This window comes from Patella vulgata, chromosome 7, assembly GCF_932274485.2.
Source record: "Patella vulgata chromosome 7, xgPatVulg1.2, whole genome shotgun sequence".
Lineage (NCBI taxonomy): Eukaryota > Metazoa > Mollusca > Gastropoda > Patellidae > Patella > Patella vulgata.
Genome location: NC_065885.2, coordinates 6630138 through 6650371, shown reverse-complemented (window position 1 = coordinate 6650371; position 20234 = coordinate 6630138). Strand labels below are relative to the sequence as shown.

Sequence of the window (20234 nt, the reverse complement as noted above, 5' to 3'; positions counted from 1 at the left end):
AAATAGAAAAAAAAATTAAACCATATGTGAGTCCCAAAATGAACTAGTTTGTGTCGAGTGGACGTTAAACAGTTAGATCTATTGTTTTACTAAAACTATCTGATGAAAATACAAATCTATATTTCGTTTTGTTTTTTATACTTTCGTTGGCCTACACTACATTAAAATCTGACCGGTTGTACTACTGGAAGGTCGCGTCAAGGGTTGTATGAACGGCTTTTGACCCTATGACGTACATCAGACATTGATTAATCAATCAGTGTTGATGTTTCTAGTGGTTTACCCACAGTTCCATGCATCACACGCTAAGAACTCGCCGTAACAGACCGTTTTATTGGCTAATCCCTCACTTCAACTAAAACACCGGTAATATAACAACTCTTCCAGATCCTAGTGTAGTAAAGACAAGTAAAACAAAATTTTGAACTATAAAAAACGAAACGAAATATGATCTGTGTTTTAAACAGATTGTGTCTAAAATAGACATCATTATAAAATCATTTTAAATTGGTCCATAACAAAATGTTAGTCAGACAGCCATATTGCAATTGTGAATTAATTTAAAAAGAACTGTTTAGTCTTTATGAGACATTTGCATTATCTTGAAAATTAATTTTGATTTAAGGAGAGATAGAAATGAAACTGGGGTAATGAAGACAGACATGCCCCATGCAATGTGGTATTATAATAATTGAAGTCGGCCTACGCCATGCCATATGCTATATTATGATAATGTTGGCGAATAAAAATCCTTAAAGCTAATTTGTAACTTTTTGTTTGGAGTTAATTTATGTTTTATGAAACAAGATATTGTAGAACACTGACATTACTACCAGGGGAGAAACATGCATCTTATAACAACCCACTTGACATATGGCTACTGTCTGTATATACAGACAGATTTCAGATAATCCATTGACTGTCAGGCTGTCAGACTGGACTACTGCTTCTGTAAACCGAAGCTTGCTCCGGACTGTAGATCAGAATATGATATCGCAATCTTTCCATTTGGGGCCAATGGATGGATTTATTTGGAATTCCTTCTCTGTATTATTAGAGTTTCATATTTAAATATAGTTTATTATACTTACCCCTGACCAAATCTGGTTGAATCCATTACATTCATCAAGGGGTGTCTTCATCAATATCTCATTACATCAGCATGGGGTAGATTTACAATCTTCACCAGATTTCCCCCTATTGTCCATTGTATATCAGTTGTTGTGTGTGTATATATATATACTGTTGTCCAGATGGGATAGGCTTGACATGGATGGATAAGTTTTTGTATATTATTATTGAGGCATGTCGAGAATTAGTTTAGTTTATAATAGAGTTATTCGGTAATAGAAGGGATATATATGTTATGGTATACTTAATATCTGTATATAGGTAAGCTACAATAATATTGATTGAGATCAGTTTATAATAGAGTTATTTGATAATAGAAGGGATATATGTTATGGTATACGTTATAATACCTGTATAGGTAATAGAAGGGATATAGGTATATATATGTTATGGTACATGTTATAATATAAGATACAATAATATTTTTTGAAATCAGTTTATATACAAAACAAAAATAAGATTGTTATTGTCTGCTCGATCTATCATCTTGGCGGACATTAAATAAACTTAATTCACATAAGACTGTATTATTAATGACATACTTTAACAAAGGTTAACAACAGTCGGGGGTGTTAGCAATGAAATGAAATGAAATGGAATGGGGTTTAACACCCTACTGTTCTGCTCCTAACCTGGGTTAATGAAGACAGGCATACGCCATACAGTGTGCTATGAAGGAAATTTTGCCCGGGCAGCGGCCCAACGGCCTACTCTTATAATTATATCGAATTCCAACTGCCAAGGGATCTTTTATGTGTACACGGGACCTCGGTTTTTCGTCCCATCCAAACGACTAGTCATCTGTCCTTGTCAGGCCCTCCATCGTGCATCACTGACAAGGGAAAACCACGGCGGAAAATCTGAATGAACTTTCTCGGCCAATGCAGGGACCTCCAAGCTAGAATGGTTAGCATGTGCACGTTGTATCATAAGGTCTGTCATTGAGTCAACTGACGTGGTTTTGATTCCCCGGTTGTACATGACAAAGAGTAGAGTCGTCTTTCCAACCTTGTGGGTTTTCTTTGGGGCAAGTGAATTATTGAAATAAAATTGAACCATGTTAGTCCCGAAATGACCTAGTTTGTGCTAAGTGGACGTTAAACCCCATTTTTCTCTCTCGTTAACAACAGCATACCTGGTTTAACTACTCTTTAACATGCCATATTTATATGGTATCCATACAACTTCAGATAGTGCAATATTTGTATTTTTGTTCATAGCAGGAGCATAACAAAGCCCCCCCCCTGCAGCCACACACCTCTTTAACAGATATATATTTTCTCTTAGTAAATAATTAGCTCAACAAATAACTTGATTAATCTGACATTCAACATCTTTGTTCTTAATGAAGGATACATAGAGAATCTCCTACCAGTCTTTTTTGATATCAAAAAATATCAACACAAGTTGATAAAGTAACAAAAAACGAGGCTCTGCCGAGTTTTTTTTACTTTATCAACGAGTGTTGATATTTTTTGATATCAAAAAAGACGAGTAGGAGATTTTATTTATCACCCAATCCCTTCTTACATGCACAAAGGTAGATAAATATAATTCTTTGCTGTAGATTTCACTCTTACTGAACATTAGGGCATAGTGATACATCAATTTTTGACAGCAATTAAACCATTGCAAAGTCCATTGTTTCCATCAAGGTCAATTGAATAACAATAGTTCATTTTTAATTAAAAAAAAAAGTTATTTTTAATAAGAAATGAACTGTTCTTTGAAAATAAAAAAAAAGTAGTTCCTTTTCAACTGACCAATCAAATTCATGTAAAGCGATATCTCCTAAGGAGTTATCGCAGTAGATTATGAAATATATCACACAAGCGATATCTACTGTAGAATGTATTATTGGGTGATTAAGTTAGATAACATAATTTTGTGTTTCAGTAAAGCAATTTTACATATTAGATAAGAAATTATCATACAAGCGAAATTAAAAACCTAAAGTTTTGTCAGGTTCCTGTTTTCTTACAACTGACACCGAAGAAAAATGGCTTTTGTGACATGAAAGATTTTTGTTTAAGATATTGTCCTCGGCAATCGGTCTCATCTTAAAAATTTTGTATTTTTTATATTTTTATCATTTCTCTGATGAATCATATTTATATAAAAAGATAGAAAGCCAGAAAAAAACAAAATCTGATGGACATTTTATGTCGTTGTTTTTATTTTTATCTAAAAGAATTATTTTTCAAACATAAAGATGGTAGAATAAGATTGTTGAATATATTTCGTTATTATTTGTCTAGATTTCCAAACAGCAATACTATATAACGTAAAACAACCGGAAAACTACCGGAAAACACTGGTAACACACTAAATACCGGAAAACACACTAAATACCGGAAAATACCCTAAATAGGTAACCCGGAGACTGGCACCCTAAATAGGTAACCCGGAGCCTGGTCCTCTGTGTGCCTAGGTTAGGTTTAAGAATTTGGGGGAGAGGTTAAGTCTCCGGGTTACCTATTTAGGGTATTTTCTGGTATTTAGTGTGTTTTCCCTTATTTAGTGTTTTCCGGTTGTTTTCCGGCAGTTTTCTGGTTGTTTTCCAGTATATAGTATAGCCCATTTCCAAGTCTAACTCGTTATATTGTTGTATAGATCTGTACAGGTATTTGATTGGTTCTCAGGTACAAATTACCTGTTTATTTGATAGAAATGAAATGGGGTTTAACTTCCTACTACTCTGTGTTGTTCTATGAGGGAAATTGTGCCCAAACAGGAGGTTGGATTGCCGAATTGCTAACACGTGCGTGCTGTATCATAAGGTCTGTCATTGAGTCAACTGACGTGGTTTCGAATCCCCAAATCTTTTACGTGCACACGCCAATGTCATTTATAAACGTTTAACACAGATTTGAAGGGCATTTATAATCCATTCAATATCCAAGCCATTGTTTGATCTAGAGAGTTGATAATCGGCTTGTCATGTGAATAAATGTCTAAATAATTTAAATAACATCTGAATCCAGAAAAATGTCCTGAAAAAGACCGATTTAGCTGTTAAAGAATGCAACTTTAATTGACATTGAGCTAGAACTGGTTGACATGTTTTGAAAGCTGTATTTAATAGTAGATATAAAACTACAATGACTAGCATGTTGAATTTTACAGCTGTATGATGTAATAAATTCATTCATTTATAAACAAACTGATGTGGTTATTTACTTCACATATACACACATAAATAACATTTAACTATGTACATATGGTACAACCCAATTATATAATTTGTTTATAGGGGGTACGAGTAGGGGGTGGGGGGGATAGAGAGAGAGATGGGGTTTAACGACCACGTGACACAGACTAGGTCATTTCGGGACAAACATATGGTTTATTTCAACAATTCCCTTGCGCGTAGGGGTCTTTATTAGCAGTGGTAGGAAACCGGAGAAAACCCAATTTTATATTTTGTTTATAGGGGTATGAGTAGGGGGTGGGGGGATAGAGAGAGGTTTAATACAGTCAACACAAACTAGGTCATTTTGTGACTAACATATGATGTAATATTTCAATATTGAGTGATAAAGAGAAATAGGGTCACAAACTAGGTCATTTCATGCAGTCCTTCACATTTATAAAATTGTGCGGGAGCCATAAAAAGCTCCTGCCAATTTCAACTAGGAGAAAAAAGCTCCCACAAAAAACTCTCCTTAATTATATTGCAAGAGTAATTCTCCATTTTGTTGAATTAAGGAGAGCCAAATTGTATTTATGCTTTAATCTTGTTTAATATTTGGTGAATATATTTGTTGAATATGGTAGTGTCAGAATTATCATCATGTTATAAACAAAAACTGAAAGTAGTTAATAAAACTCAATATATAGGTGAGTGATTTAGCTAATTTGCAGAAGTCTTTAGCTAATTTGCCGGAGTATTTAACGAGGTGCAAGGGCAAACGTGAAACGTGAAAAACGGTTCATGACGAACACATGGTAAAATATTATTCCAATAATGAGTGAGAAAGGGAAATTCCACTCGACACAAATTAGATCATTTTGAGGACAAACATATGATAAATTTTATTTCAGTTATTGAGTGAGAGAGAAATGGGTCAAACCTCCACTCAACACCAACTAGGTCATTTTGAGACTAACATATGGTTAAATTTTATTTCAAAATTTGAATGCACATAGGGTTTAATAGCTGCGGGAGGAAACTGGAGGTTAGGCATGAGTCCCTACTACACTGTGCCACATACAAGTGTCATCTTATAACTGGCTCTCCTGATCCAAAATGTGATACCTCAACCCAAAGCAAGTTGATTACAATTTCTGTTGATGTGTTTCTGATATCAGCTACTGAAATTCATTGTCCAAATATCAACAATTTTCGCTGGTGACACCTTTGACTTCACGAACCACCAATTTTTTTATTTGCTGACCCCAAATTACGAAACACTGGTCTAGTTGATGCTGTCTAGCCATAAATCTCTGTCTTTTTCAAAATCTCTGTGCAAGAATGTGTTTTGTGAAGGTCAGATTAATACAGGGAAATTTTATTATTGATTTATTTTGAGACTGATGGAGTCCTTTAATCAAGAAATGGGTTTAGAAGGCTGACCTAATGTTGGACGGTTTCCTCAAAATACTTCTTACGTCTGATGAATTTTTGTTTTAAAATCAATATTCCATTCTACCATCAAGAATAACTAAACTGAGCATTGTTTAAAGGTGTTCGCTAGCCTGGAGGTCGGGTGTTCGATCCCTGCATTGGCAGAGAAAGTTCATCCAGATTTTCCAACATGGCTCCCCCGTGTCAGTGAGGCAGGTCCTGTGTAAACATTGATGTGCACGTAAAAGATCCCTTGACAGTTGGAATACGATATAAGAGTAGGATGCTGCCTGGGCAAAATTTCCCTCATAGCACACTGTATGGCGTATGCCCGTCTTCATTAGCCGAGTTCGGAGCAGAACAGTAGGACATTAAACCCCATTTCATTTCATTTCATAATTTGTTTGAAGACACTGATCATCACAGCACTGGAGTGATCTTGAATCCATGACTATCCCAATATTGGAAAATTTAACTCTGTACCAAAATAGTTCAATTCCATTCAGTTTTAACAAAGATATGATCGATTGAAAATTCTGCAACATTTGGAATACTCTGAAGACTAAAGAAACATTCAATGTACTCTGAAGACTATAGAAACATTCAGTATACTCTGAAGACTATAGAAACATTCGGTATACTCTGTAAACTATAGAAACATTTGGTATACTCTGAAAACTATAGAAACATTTGATATACTCTGATGACTGTAGTAACATTCGGTATACTCTAAAAACTATAGAAACATTCAGTATACTGTGAAGACTATAGAAACATTTGATATATTCTGACGACTGTAGTAACATTCAGTATACTCTGATGACTGTAGAAACATTCAGTATACTCTGAAAACTATAGAAACATTTGGTATACTCTGAAAACTATAGAAACATTTGGTATACTCTGAAAACTATAGAAACATTCAGTATACTCTGGTGTCTATAGTAACATTCAATACAATATACTCTGACGACTATATAAACATTCGATATACTCTGAAGAGTAAACCACAAGAGGAAAAATCACCCAGCCCCCTCCCTTAGGGTGTCATCTTCTCATTTGGCTGCCTCCGGGCCTGGCGACCTCATGATCCGTCACTGGGGTGAACCCCTTCATATTGGGGGGGAGAGACCCCCCCCCCCCAAAAAAAAAGTTCACTGCCCTTCCGCAGCCAGGTCTGGCTACAGGCCTGTGATGGGAAGTTATTTACTGTTATTATTTTGGTTTTGTCTTCATAATTAAATGTTAGATAAACAGTCTCAAGTCCATTTGATTATTCCATAAAAGATTTTATATTTTTCCCATAAAATGCAAATGTCACACAGCATAGACCTTAAATAATTAATTCAAGTACACATTGTACCATGGAATATTTGATTGGGATTGGCAACTTAAACCAGCATTAGTTGGGATTTACAACATCTATTTCAAGATATGCACTGAAATGTGACTTCAGGATTGTAACAAGAAAAAACTTTTGTTTTCAATTAAAAGCTGTAAAGAAATTTTATAGGTGACATTTTAACACATGGTAGCAGAAGAGCAAGACATTATCACTTGATTTTAAATGCAGCAGATTTTTCTTGGATTGATGTTTTATGGCTTTACCATGAATCATCACGGACGCTTTATTCAGCCAAACTGTCCTTAATTTCATTCATTATTGACAAACTCCTGCACTTTTTACTCACTCACAGCTTGTGATAAGCAAATTGCATATTGAATTCGTGGTAACAGTATTCTAATAGGTATAGAATTGACTATGAATCATAATCACATAGCCTGTCCGTCCATTTACACAAGTTTTTCGCGAGTAATTTCGAGCGATTAGAATATGCAGCTGTCTGTCAGACTTTATTTGTACGATAAACATTATTATTAGAGAATTTGTCTATTTTAATAACTGTAGAAATTAGAGTCTGATGATAATATTCATCTTTATTAAGTTCAACTTGGTTCGTTTCTACGGTTGAAAGACATGCAATCGTTTATATGATGTGACAATATTGTCAGTTTGTCAGTTGAGATTATTCACCAGGGGTTATATCCTGATAGGTTCACCAGTGTTACAGGTTTTATGAGCAAGCAAAGGCCTCAAAAGAAACAGAAATGTAGAAAACATAGCCCTTTTTAATCCCCTGCTAGCTATGAATCCTATGTCTCTGAATACATATTTTGTTATCAATTGCGGGGCTGCGGCATTTAGGTGATATATGGGAACTAATCATTTTGACACATATATATGATACGCTGTTTTACGGAGATTTCGTCTAATGGTTTGGATGCCGGCGGGTGTGGCGCCAGACAGGGTAAGCTTACTCTTCCGAACACCTGTTACCGCTGTTTGTCGTGTATTTTGTACACGGTGAACAGTCCATTTGCTAATTACATTATTTAGCTTCAAATTTTGCCTATACCATTTTTTTAGGACTTCGAATTTTGTCTAATGGTTTGGATTGTTCGTACTTGATTTTATTTTATAATAAGATTCTAAATGATGCTTTTCTGTAAACTGAAATATCCCTCCCATGGGTCATGTGTGTTGATTTTTATAGAGATATATATTAGAGAATTTGGTTATAAATCACAGATTATTGCCTCTGCCTTTAATCACCCCTATTATCTACTATAATTACTCTAAACTCTTTGATAGTTTAATGGCCAACATCACAAATTTATGTTTCTATAAATTTTCTTGTCGACATTCAACTGATGTGCAAATTATGTCAGATTTATGTGGCAGGAAGCTGTCATGGTGGACAGTTAGTGTTGTTATTTAAAACGCGGTAAATATTTTAAAAAGTCGAAACAAGAAGCGGATTACATGATTCCATTTTTGTTGGTTCATAAATTTTATGTATCATAAAGATAAAGTAAGAAGTATAAATTAAATGAATGAAATGAAATGGGGTTTAGCGCCCTGCAATTCTGCTCCAAACTGGGCTAATGAAAACGGGCATACGCCATACAGTGTTCTATGAGGGAAATTTTGCCCGGACAGCTGCACCACAGCCTACTCTTATATCGTATTCCAACTGTCAAGGGATCTTTTACGTGCACGCCAATGTGTACATGGGACCTCAGTTTTCCGTACCATCCGAACGACTAGACAGCTGTCCTTATCAGTCCCTCTATATAAATTAAAGACTATAGACACTGTAACCCGGGTATCATTTTATCTTGTGTATTTAGCACTAATTTCTTTCACATTCGTTTACCGGTAATATCAAATCTTTCTTTAAATGGAGAATCTATATTTAGCACTAATTTCTTTCACATTCATTCAATATCAAATCTTTGTTAAAAATATTTGTAAAAATCCTTTAAAATCACCCAATATCATCTAATTTGTACTTGTGTCCAGTTTAAAGATGACTGATTAACTTTGATTATGAGTGTTCAATTTACAAGTACTTAATTTCCTGACCACTGTTCAAAAATTAATCATTATACATCAATAATCAATTGGGTTGTTTATTTTTTAACAGTGATCAAGAAATTCTGTAGTGAATGGGTTATAATTTATTTAAATCTTTCTGTGGGTTATAATTTGAAACATGATTTATAGCTAAATGTGTAATCTAGAAACAAAGGAAGGTTGTTGTTATCTGTCATGTTTATGTCACATGTATGTCACTGACACCTAGTGACATCTATTACATATACCTGCACATATGGCATAATATATATATACATATATTATATACATTATGACATTTCAAGACACTGAATTAATGACAGACAGATAGCTTATGACTTGATTTTTATCAGAGAGAGAGAGAAATTGGGTTTAGTGTCCACTCAACACAAACTAGGTCATTTTGTTACTAACATATGGTTCAATAATTCACTTGTGCGTAGGGGTCTTTAGGTGTGGAAGGAAACCGAGGACCTCGAGAAAATCTAGAATTGAACCATATGTTAGTCTTGAAATGGCCTAGTTTTTGTCAAGTGGACGTTAAACCCTCTCTCTTTTCTCTCTGATAAAAATCAAGTCATAAGCTATCTGTCTGCCATTAATTGAGTGTCTTGAAATGTTAAAATATCTCTCTCTCTCTCTCTCTCTCTCTCTCTCTCTCTCTCATATATGACATGTTTAACTCTGCAAGGTTGTATATGTTCACACCTATCATATAATCCCTGTCACTGTAGCATGTTGTAATAAATGAACTGAAATCTGTTCATGATTCACAATTTTAAGTGGACAAATGACTAATGATAACACCCCTTTATATTCCAGGTGTGTTGCCAACCAATGATATGTCAGGAATTTTGACGAGTTGTGATAACAAAAGGATTATAAAACCGTGTAACACCTAGGGCCGTAAAACGAACAATTTAGAACTAACCAGGCTTCTACCGTAAACTATAAACTCAATCATCAATGGGTCATTCTGTGTCCATTTAACGGCTAGGAAGATAAAAGAATAATGACCAGTAATACTGTATTGATCACCTTGTGTTTGTAAAGGTAAGAAGATTTTTATCTTTATTTATTTTATAGAGATTTCGATCATAGGGGAGATAACTGAATGAAAAATCTTGATATTGTTGAAGTGATCGGATTATAAAAGTTTATTGGTAGTTTTTGTCTTTTCTGCTTGAAGTACGACCTTCTGATTGTTTGAAGTATCGTCACCTGGTTTGATTGGCACTTCAATTGGTGGTCGGTTGTCCATGGATTAAATTTGTGATCCCTATTATAATTGACCCATATGCTTCTAAATCTTGGGAGGTCGTCCATTTGAAATTTGAATAAAGCCAAGAGTATCCTGTTTGTAAAGTTGCATAGTAATAAATTGAGTAATTGTGTATCCATAAACATTTTATGTAGTGTTAATTTTGAATTAATGGGAACAGCAGGGCTGAATTAATCATTAACCAAGATAAGCACATGCTTAGGGCATCATGGTAATGGGGGCACCACAGAATGTCGTGCAATTAATAATGACGTGTAAAAAATCCCAGAAAAACTTTAATCAAGTTGTTTGTGGTTAATTATTCTTTATATATATATGGGGGCATCAAAATCTTTTAAGTGCTTAGGGCCTATATATGGAGGTCTTAATCTGGCCCTGGGGACCAGCTATTTAATGTCACCTGAAACAAGATGATAGACTAATTAATTTAGTACGGAATAAAATTAATTTGTTCATATGAATATAGAATAGTGTGAGTTCACGAAAATCTGGAGACTGTGGTATGCCAGTTTATTCAACTGGCGTGGATTCGAATCCCCAGTTGTACGTGACAAGGTGTAGGGTCGTCTGTCCAACCTTGTGGGTTTTCTCCGGGTCCTCCGGGTTCCTCCCACTGCTAAAGACCCCTACGCGCAAGTGAATTATTGAAATAAAATCAAACCATATGGTAGTCCTGAAATGACCTAGTTTGTGTCGAGTGGACGTTAAATCCCATTTCTCTCTCTCTCCATTCGTTCATTCGTGCGTGGAGTTTTACGTCCACTTTCTCCAAGGATGATATTGTAGACAAGTTTTCCATATAAATTGTGTACTCAATCTGTAAATGCCAGTCAAGGATTAAATTAGTTGAAGTACATGTAGGTGTTAAAGTCTATCTATATTGATCAGATTAATGCTGGGGATGAATCAAATGGTGATTCTTACTGTTATACTTAATCTCCTTTATTCTACAGCTGGTTGGATGACCGAATCAATGCAAGCCTGGAAATAAGGCACCTGTCACAGACAATGTCAGGCACATCAGGCTTTGTCAGCCACAAAACCTCTGGTTGGATGGCCGAATCACTGCAAGCTTGGAAATAAGGCACCTGTCACAGACAATGTCAGGCACAGATTCAGGCTTTGTCAGGCACAGCACCTCTGGTGCCTGTCATTTTGTCCGTAACTGATTTGCCTTTTTCATTGATATTATTAATACATGTCCTGCACTAAGTTGAAAATGTCAGGTCTGATTTCATTAGGGCCTGACATTTTGTCTGGTACATGTAAAACCGTTATTTCCAGGACTAGCCGAATTGTTTAGCAATGATTTCAATTAGCATGTGTGTTTTAGATGATACTGACTGTCATTGTGTCAAGCTGGGCCCTTATTCACGAAAACTTAAACTAAGATACAATTGAAATTTTAAGAAATACTGCAATTCGATTGGCTGACCAATATGCAAATTGGATATATGCAAATTGATTTTACTGGTCAGCCAATCGAATTGCAGTATTTCTTAAAATTTCAATTGTATCTTAGTTTAAGTTTTCGTGAATAAGGGCCCAGGTGGGTTTTTTTTCAACCCAAGGCCTGTACATGACAAGCAGTAGCAGTAGCGCTAGCCTAGCCTTGTGGGTTTTCTCTACGTCCTCCGGTTCCCTCCCACTGCTAAAGACCCCTATGCACAAATGAATTATTGTTGTTGCTGTTAGTTAGTTGTATTTTACGTCCGCTTCCACCGAGGTGATATCGCAGACAATAACATGTTATGTATTCAAGGTGCAATAATTTACAATGTGAATTATTGAAAAGAAATTGTACCAAGTTTGTGTTGGGTGGACATTAAGCTAAATAAAGCCATGTTTTAATCATGTAATCTCCAGGTATTAATTATAATAAATAGTTTTTTCTCAATAATAACAGGAGGTGTTCACACTAAACAACCCACAAACATCTTCTCAACAGTAGTAGGAGGTGTTCACACTAAACAACCCACAAACCTCTTCTCAACAATAACAGGAGGTATTCACAACCCACAAACCTCATCTCAAGAATATCAGGTTGTGTTCACACTGAACAGTTAACATTACAACATGGAGGATAGGAACACCGGTCCAATGCCTTTACTTTAGAAATAATTTCTATTACAAACAATCTCTCAGAATGGTGTAAACTTGGTAAAAGCTGTTGAAGGCAAGTAATTTTCACGTGATTAAGGTGGACCCCTATTGAGACATTTTAAGCCCTGCATGCCATAAAAGTGTCCAGTGTGAAGAGTTAAAGAGTTGGTTGTATTTGAAGAATGGTGTCCTACCAGCATGCATTATAGTATTTAATAGGGTATTAGTGGACGATGCATTAATAAAAAGAACATTCCAGGTCTGAGATTATTAGGTTGTCTAGTTTGATTTTCATTGAAGCAGACGTTTGGGTGTGGTGGGATTGACGTGGTGTTATAAGGTAATTCCATCATTTTGTTCATTTCAGCTGATTATCGGGCTGAATTGTTTACTTGTAACTTGATTGAAGTTACAACAATATTTCACTTTATTGTTGAGTTTGTTTTCAATTTGAATGAATCTGGTATCACTGCAAGATGCTTACAGCAGGTCCCTGAATCCATTCACTTGATTTGATAATATTTTTATTATTTACAATGTCTGTGTTGTCTGTGGGTTTGTCTTCCTGGTTTATGGTTATGCATTGTGCCGTACTCCTGTACTTGCAGTCACAATATGATACATATTGCGATTCAGGTGCTACAATACGATTCGTATCACGATACATAACCAGGTCCGGAGGGCTTGACAAGGACAGCTGTCTAGTCCTTCAGATGAGACGAAAAACCAAGGTCCTGTATATATATTGGAATGCACTTAAAAGATCCCCTGGCAGTTGTAATTCTATATAAGAGTAGGTGATAGTGCCACTGCCCGGGCAAAATTTCCCTCATAGCACACTGTATGACGTATGCCCGTCTTCATTAGCCCAGTATAGGAGCAGAACAGTAGGATGTTAAACACCATTTCATTTCATTTCATAACCAGGTCAATATTTACCAAGACAATTACAACAGGATAAATGAATAATTTATATATTTAATCCTTTCGATGTCATAGAAATAAAACTGTTTCATATCACGATATTGATGTGTGTCAAAATAAGGTCTAAAACAATTTAAGATTGTTTGTGTAACTATGAATAATGTTTGGTTCATAAAGTTAATTAAGTCTATCAAATCAATTGTTAACACTTTTGCTAATTTAACTTTTGAATTTATCAGAACAGCATATTGAATCCTCAAGAAATCTGGAATATATTTCTCATTTGAAATAATTTTACTGTAGTTCATATTCTATTTATTGAGATTTCGATGTTAATGTATCTGAAACAGCATATTGAATTCATGAGAAATTGTAAATATATTTCTCATTTTAGATAATTTTACTGTATTTAATATTCTGTCTGGAGACCATCTTCATTAGCCCAGTCAGGGCAGAACAGTAGGACGTTAAACCCCATTTCGTCTATGAAGACTTTAATGTTCACGACGACTATGAATAATATTTAACCAATTTAACCACCTATGCACGTTCAAAAATGAATTAATAATGAAGTTAGATTGACAATAAATTTGTATATAAACGTCTATTGTACATATAGCACAACATGGCTATCGTGCGTGACATTAAATATATTCTCCCGTAAAATTATTATTTAATACAGTAAATATATTATAATACAGAGTGAATATGTGTCGTTATTATACCAACATTTCAAAAGTTCAATATCTAAATTTGTTAATAGTATAATAATAGCTGTGTTAATAATGGTTGTATTTTTAAAGAATTTAGCTGTCCGTCAAATTGCCTGCCATAAATAAGAATAACAAAGAGTTTAACCTTAAAAAAAACCCCTTGAAATCTCAATTGATAGCTTTAAGAAATCGCTAAAGACATATCTCTTTCATAAATTAATTATTTATTAGTATACTATATTTATGTACATAATAAATTATATATTTTATTAATTGTACAGTGCCATTGAATATCATTGTTCAATGCTATCTGAATATATCGCCAAACGCACCCTAAGGTCAAAAAATCATCACCTTCTAACAGTACCAAGTTATAGACTTAAATCCTTTGGGTTTCAACGATTTTCCCACTTTAGAACTCGTTACCCGAGAATCTCAAAACTCTGCAATGTTTGGAAACTTTCAAATCAAAACTAAAATCTCATATGGTTGAATCCTGTTATAAAGAGTGAACTATAATACTGAAGAGCTAAACAAACCTGCGCCATGAGCATACTGTTTGGATGGAATGCGCGCAATATAAATATTCATTATTATTAATGAGTGCCACTCCTATTCAGCAACATCTCCTTGTAAGCGGTCATGAGACCCTACTCCTTGTCACATATGACTGGGGAATCAACACCACCTCAGTTGACTCAATGACAGACCTTATGATACAGTGTGCACATGCTAACCATTCGGCCATCCGACCCCCTAAAATGCTAAGAGTTTTGTGAAGAATTAAACGTTTGGATAACATGATTTAAGTGGTCAGATAATTCCTGACATAAAGAAACTAGTTACACCATTCAAGAGGTGGCAGACTTGACTCGTGTGATTACATAATTATGATAAAAGGTGAGAATCAGATTAAAACCAGGTAAATAATTAACATAAATGGTCAGGTATAATTCATTAACATAAATGGTAAGGTATTTAATCACTTTGTTAATTAACAACTTAATTAAAGGTTGATATGTGCACACAAAAAAAAACAATAGCGTAGATTAGTAAATTGAAAAGAATATTCATGTTATTTACAGCACTGCAGTTAAATATCCATTTAGCGTTACACTCATTTCTCATTCATATTGTCAAGTGCACTGATTTTTGTTATACTATTAAAGAGAGGAGAACTCGACTTCAAGTAAAGAGTTAAATTGCTTCCTAATCCACTTATGAAAGGAATATCGCTAATTAGCCAAGTGTATACTTTATAGGCTTTTGTTGTCTTTAATACTTTAACTACCATGTCAATCTGGGCAGGTATATTTTGATTGGTTTTAGTACGCTTCATTGATTTTTCATGCAAGACAGCATTTGGCATGCTTTGACATTAAATGAATTTAATCAGTTGGAAAGGCAGTCTATACGGGATTAGTGAGTATATGGCTTCTATTGTTATGGATCTTTGGTCAATTAAAAGATCTACTTTATTTAGTTATTGGCTGAATATAGGCTCTTGCTGTGATTGATTGAATTAGATTCTGTGAAGATTACGTTGCTACTAGTGGAGAGGATCAATCTGTATGAACAATCAGTGGTGTATATTTGAAAGCCTGTGGTTTAATATTATCAAGTGGACTGATCATTCTATATTTATTGAGAATTGGTAATAGAAGAATCCAAGTTTAAAATTTATCGTATTTTTATCAAGTGGATAGATCATTCTATATTTATTTAGAATTGGTAATAGAAGAATCCAATTTTTAAATTTATCGTACTTTTATCAAGTGGATTGATCATTCTATATTTATTGAGAATTGGTAATAGAAGAATCCAAGTTTTAAATTTATCGTACTTTTATCAAGTGGACTGATCATTCTATATTTATTGAGAATTGGTAATAGAAGAATCCAAGTTTTAAATTTATCGTACTTTTATCAAGTGGACTGATCATATGGTCTCCCTATAGTTGTTGAGAATTGATAATAGAAGAATCCAACTCCAATTTGTAAATTTATCGTACTTTTAGATATTAGAAAGGTAAGAAGATTAGCCTGTTTTAAAACAATTTTATATAATCCTTGAGTGGCATTTAGTGATTGAGCACATTAAAAAATCACAACACATATAGCACCCTGTTTTGACAAGAATTCTTTTATCATTATCAAGTACAAATGATAGGCTAACGATAAGATAATACTTATCGAAACGTTAGCCTATCATTTGTACTTGATAATGATAAGATAATACTTGTCGAAACGTCGTGCTATATGTGTATAAACCAGTGATTGTTTTCCATATAAATTGTGTTGTGTTTTTTAATTTTATATCTATTTTGTCTGCAAGATGATTATGATTTTTTTCCAGTGTTGCTCATATTATAATTTAACGAGAACTCTTCATTAAAAGTAGCCAAGTCTCTAACTCAATATCATCCAAAGTCTTCAACATTTTACCATTAGTATCCGAATTGTGTACCATACTGCGTTTCAGCACAATTTGTAATAGGGGACTCGAAGAACGAGGCATGCATAATAAATATCTGTACTATCGGTGTAGACTTGAATAACTAGATGCCATTCGATTGAGACTACTGCCGTATTTCAACAAACATACCTGATTTGAAATTAGAGTAAAAACAGAAACGATTGAATGTTAATCAGTTTATATACATTCACATTACATTATTGTGTTGCAACCCATTTGTGTCAATTTCTAGGTCCCAAATATTAGCGATTTAGCTCCTTTAAAATTAGGGTTTTTTCCAAGTTGGTTGTAATATGTTTAAATGCACACTTTTGCAGTGTTTCTTGATATGTAGCAAATGAGCATTGAATATTAATTTTGTGTATATTTAATAAGAAATTTATATTGTAAGAAGAAAAAAAGAAAAATGATAATACAACTGTGAAGAAAAAAAAAATCATTAATTCATGACCATCACCGTCCAGGTATTGATAGGATATACATTTCTATGTGAGAAACTGTCAATAGATTTATTTCTAGACAAGTTTTTTTTGGACAGATTTTAAATAGAATCCCACTGTGATATTTCTTCAAACGACCCTTTGACTGGATGATCTTGACAAAATATAGATAGCTTTTGATAACTGGCCTTTATTGAAAACAACAATCACAGTAGGGGATGGTTCAACTGATGATTGCCTTCTTTTCATATTGTCTGCCTGTTTATTTATAGTCAGAATCCTATAGGGGGTCGTGACTCCTTATTTTAGCGTGAAATTACTGAAGATAGGTCTATTTCTATAATGTTCTTTATGTATTCAGTTCGCTGTAATAGAGTTTATAATATAAGGAGTGTACATGTACATGTAAGTATTTTTTAGGTCAGGTACACTCATGAAAATGTACTACGTTTTAAAAAAAATGTTTTTAAAATAGTTTATTTATTTGTAGGAAATTAACTAGGGTAACCTTTTCAGCTTTTGAAGCAAATAAGTTTTGGAATAAACTCAAGTAGATTATGACGTTTGTATGTGACAAGGTGTAGAGTCAGCTATGTAACCATGTAGGTCTTCTCCTGTTTATCCAGTTTACCTGTGTGCAAGCTAATTATTGAAAAACAATATTCCATAATAAGATTACATTTTGGAGTTCTATTGGAGAGAAGATGCAATCCCACCCCATTTCTCTCTCTCTCTCGTTCGGAGAGAAGATGCAATCCCACCCCATTTCTCTCTCTCTTTCGTTCGGAGAGAAGACGCAATCCCACACCTGAAAAAATCACCTGGCCCCACAGAATGCTCCTGTTGGGAGTCGAACCCGCAAACCCCAGCCATAGAATCCATATATCTCTACCATGTGAGCCATAGGGAATTAATTGAGTAGGAATTATATAGGACACAGATCACCAAATATTCCTACGCCGTCACCCATGAAACAAGGGCCAAAGCTATTTTTAGTCTTCCTCTCCCTTTTCCTTTTTCCCCCTTTTGCATGGCGATTTTTGTTGACTTTTTGGTGTAGAATTGAGGAAAAGGGTTTGAAAATACATTTTCTGCCAGGTTTTGGTGAATATTCATAATTTTGATGCGGAAGGATACAAGAGTTGAGAGGTTGGTTACGTTGTAATGTAGGGCCTGAAATTGCATGTTTACTTGTCTCTACTTCCAGCTTGTGTATCTCAAGTTTTTCATGAAGAACCTCATACGTGCTTTTGGGCAAGTGGTTGCCACATGTTGCTCCATCTGTGGTAGAAAGCGTTCTACCCAACGAAAATTTGGGAAAAAGTTAGAGCCGGTCTAAGATACGAGAATTAACATTGGAGTCAATGGGGAAATCTTTAGTGATCTGTGTCCATATTGAACTTGAGAGGGAGGATGTAATAGGACTATCTGTACAAACAGTCACACAACGCACCACATATATCCATCCCAGCTCTATACCCAGAAGGGGGTTGGATGGCCAAATGGTTAGCCCGTACGCATTGTATCATTTGGTCTGTCATTGAGTCAACTGGCGTGGTTTTGATTCCCGGTTGTACGTGACAAGGAGTATGGTCGCCTGTCCAACCTCGTGGGTTTTCTCCGAGTCCTCCGGTTTCCTCCCACTAATGAAGACCCCTACGCGCAAGCGAATTATTGAAATTAAATTGAACCCTGTGTTAGTGCCGAAATGACCTAGTTTGTGGACGTTAAACCCCATCACTATCTCTCTTTTTCTCTCTCTACTTTTCTCTCTCTCTCTCTCTCTCTCTCTCTCTCTCTCTCAGTAATGATAATCTCACGCTTGAATTGACAGGAATTATTATCTTTATTAAGAAACTTGTATAATAAATGATCTTTATGATGTTTCATCATTAACCTATTTAATGACTCATTGAAACTACTTTGTAGAAATTTTTGGTCTATTTCTGGAAGAAGTAATAATTCAGTTGATATCTCCATCGTTTTTATCCAAGAAAGTGTAATTTATGGTCTTTTATCTGGATTTCATCAATGAGAAACTGCAAAATGAGTTTTTGGACAACTGATGCAATTTTTGGGGGTATTTTTTTTGCAGTTTCTTCACTTGTTATAAGACTTGTATCTGATCATGTAGATATCTTGATGAAAGAATTCGCTATCTTGAATGAAGAATCTCAATGAAAGATATTTTATTGATTTTAAAAAAAATTGTCCCAGTTGATTTCTGTTCTCTCAGGATTTTGAGATTTGTTTGTTAGATATAACGAGGATTTGAAATATTTATAACTAGCAGAATGCCCGGCTTCGCTCGGGGGTCATAACCCCGAAACCGGAAGTGGTAGACTAACGCCACCTGGCCTATGTTACTCCCCGGTCGGAGCTACCCCTAAACCCCAAATTTCAGACTCGGGGCAGACCTAGTGTAGCCGCCAACCCCGAACAGCCCGGGGGTCATAATCCCGAAACCGAAAGTGGTAGACTAACGCCACCTGGCCTATGTTACTCCCTGGTCCGAGCTACCCCTATACCCCAAATTTCAGACTCGGGGCAGACCTAGTGTAGCTGCCAACCCCGAACAGACAGACAAACAGACCGACAGACAAACGACAGTCACAAATATTAGTATAGAAGATAGATGATATACGGTACACAAAACTGTGGGCAGATTTATTTTCAGATTGTTTCATGTAGTTGTGTTAATTACATCAGATTCAATCATTTGTTAGTTCTGAAATAACCTAGTTTGTGTAGAGTGCACCTCTCTCTCTCTCTCTCTCTCTCTCTCTCTCTCTACTGGTGGGGGATCACGGTGGCTAAGTAGGTAAGACACTGGCTCGCTAGCCTGGAGGTTGGGTGTTCGATCCCTGCATTGTCCGAGAAAGTTCATCCAGATTTTCCGGCGTGATTCTTTCCTTGTCAGTGATGCAGGACAGAGGATCTGACAAGGACAGCTGTCTAGTCATTCGAATGGGACGGAAAACTGTGGTCCCATGTACACATTGGCGTGCAGGTAAAAGATCCATTGGTAATTTGAATTCGATATAAGAGTAGTCTGTAGTGCCGCTGTCCGGGCAAAATTTCCCTCATAGCGCACTGTATGGCATATGCCCGTCTTCATTAGCCCAGTTTGGAGCAGAACAGTAGGACGTTAAACAACATTTCATTTCTCTCTACCCCTGAC

The 20234-nt window shown here is 35.3% G+C and overlaps 1 protein-coding gene across 1 annotated transcript in view; it reads left to right on the top strand.

The window, feature by feature from the left end:
- LOC126826994 (D-glucuronyl C5-epimerase B) overlaps positions 1–20234 on the top strand; it is a 195060-nt gene that overhangs the window by 68312 nt on the left and 106514 nt on the right. The window contains exon 3 of the mRNA XM_050556149.2: positions 9939–10169. The gene's annotated coding sequence lies outside the window, so the exon portion shown is untranslated. The remainder of the gene's footprint in view (positions 1–9938; positions 10170–20234) is intronic.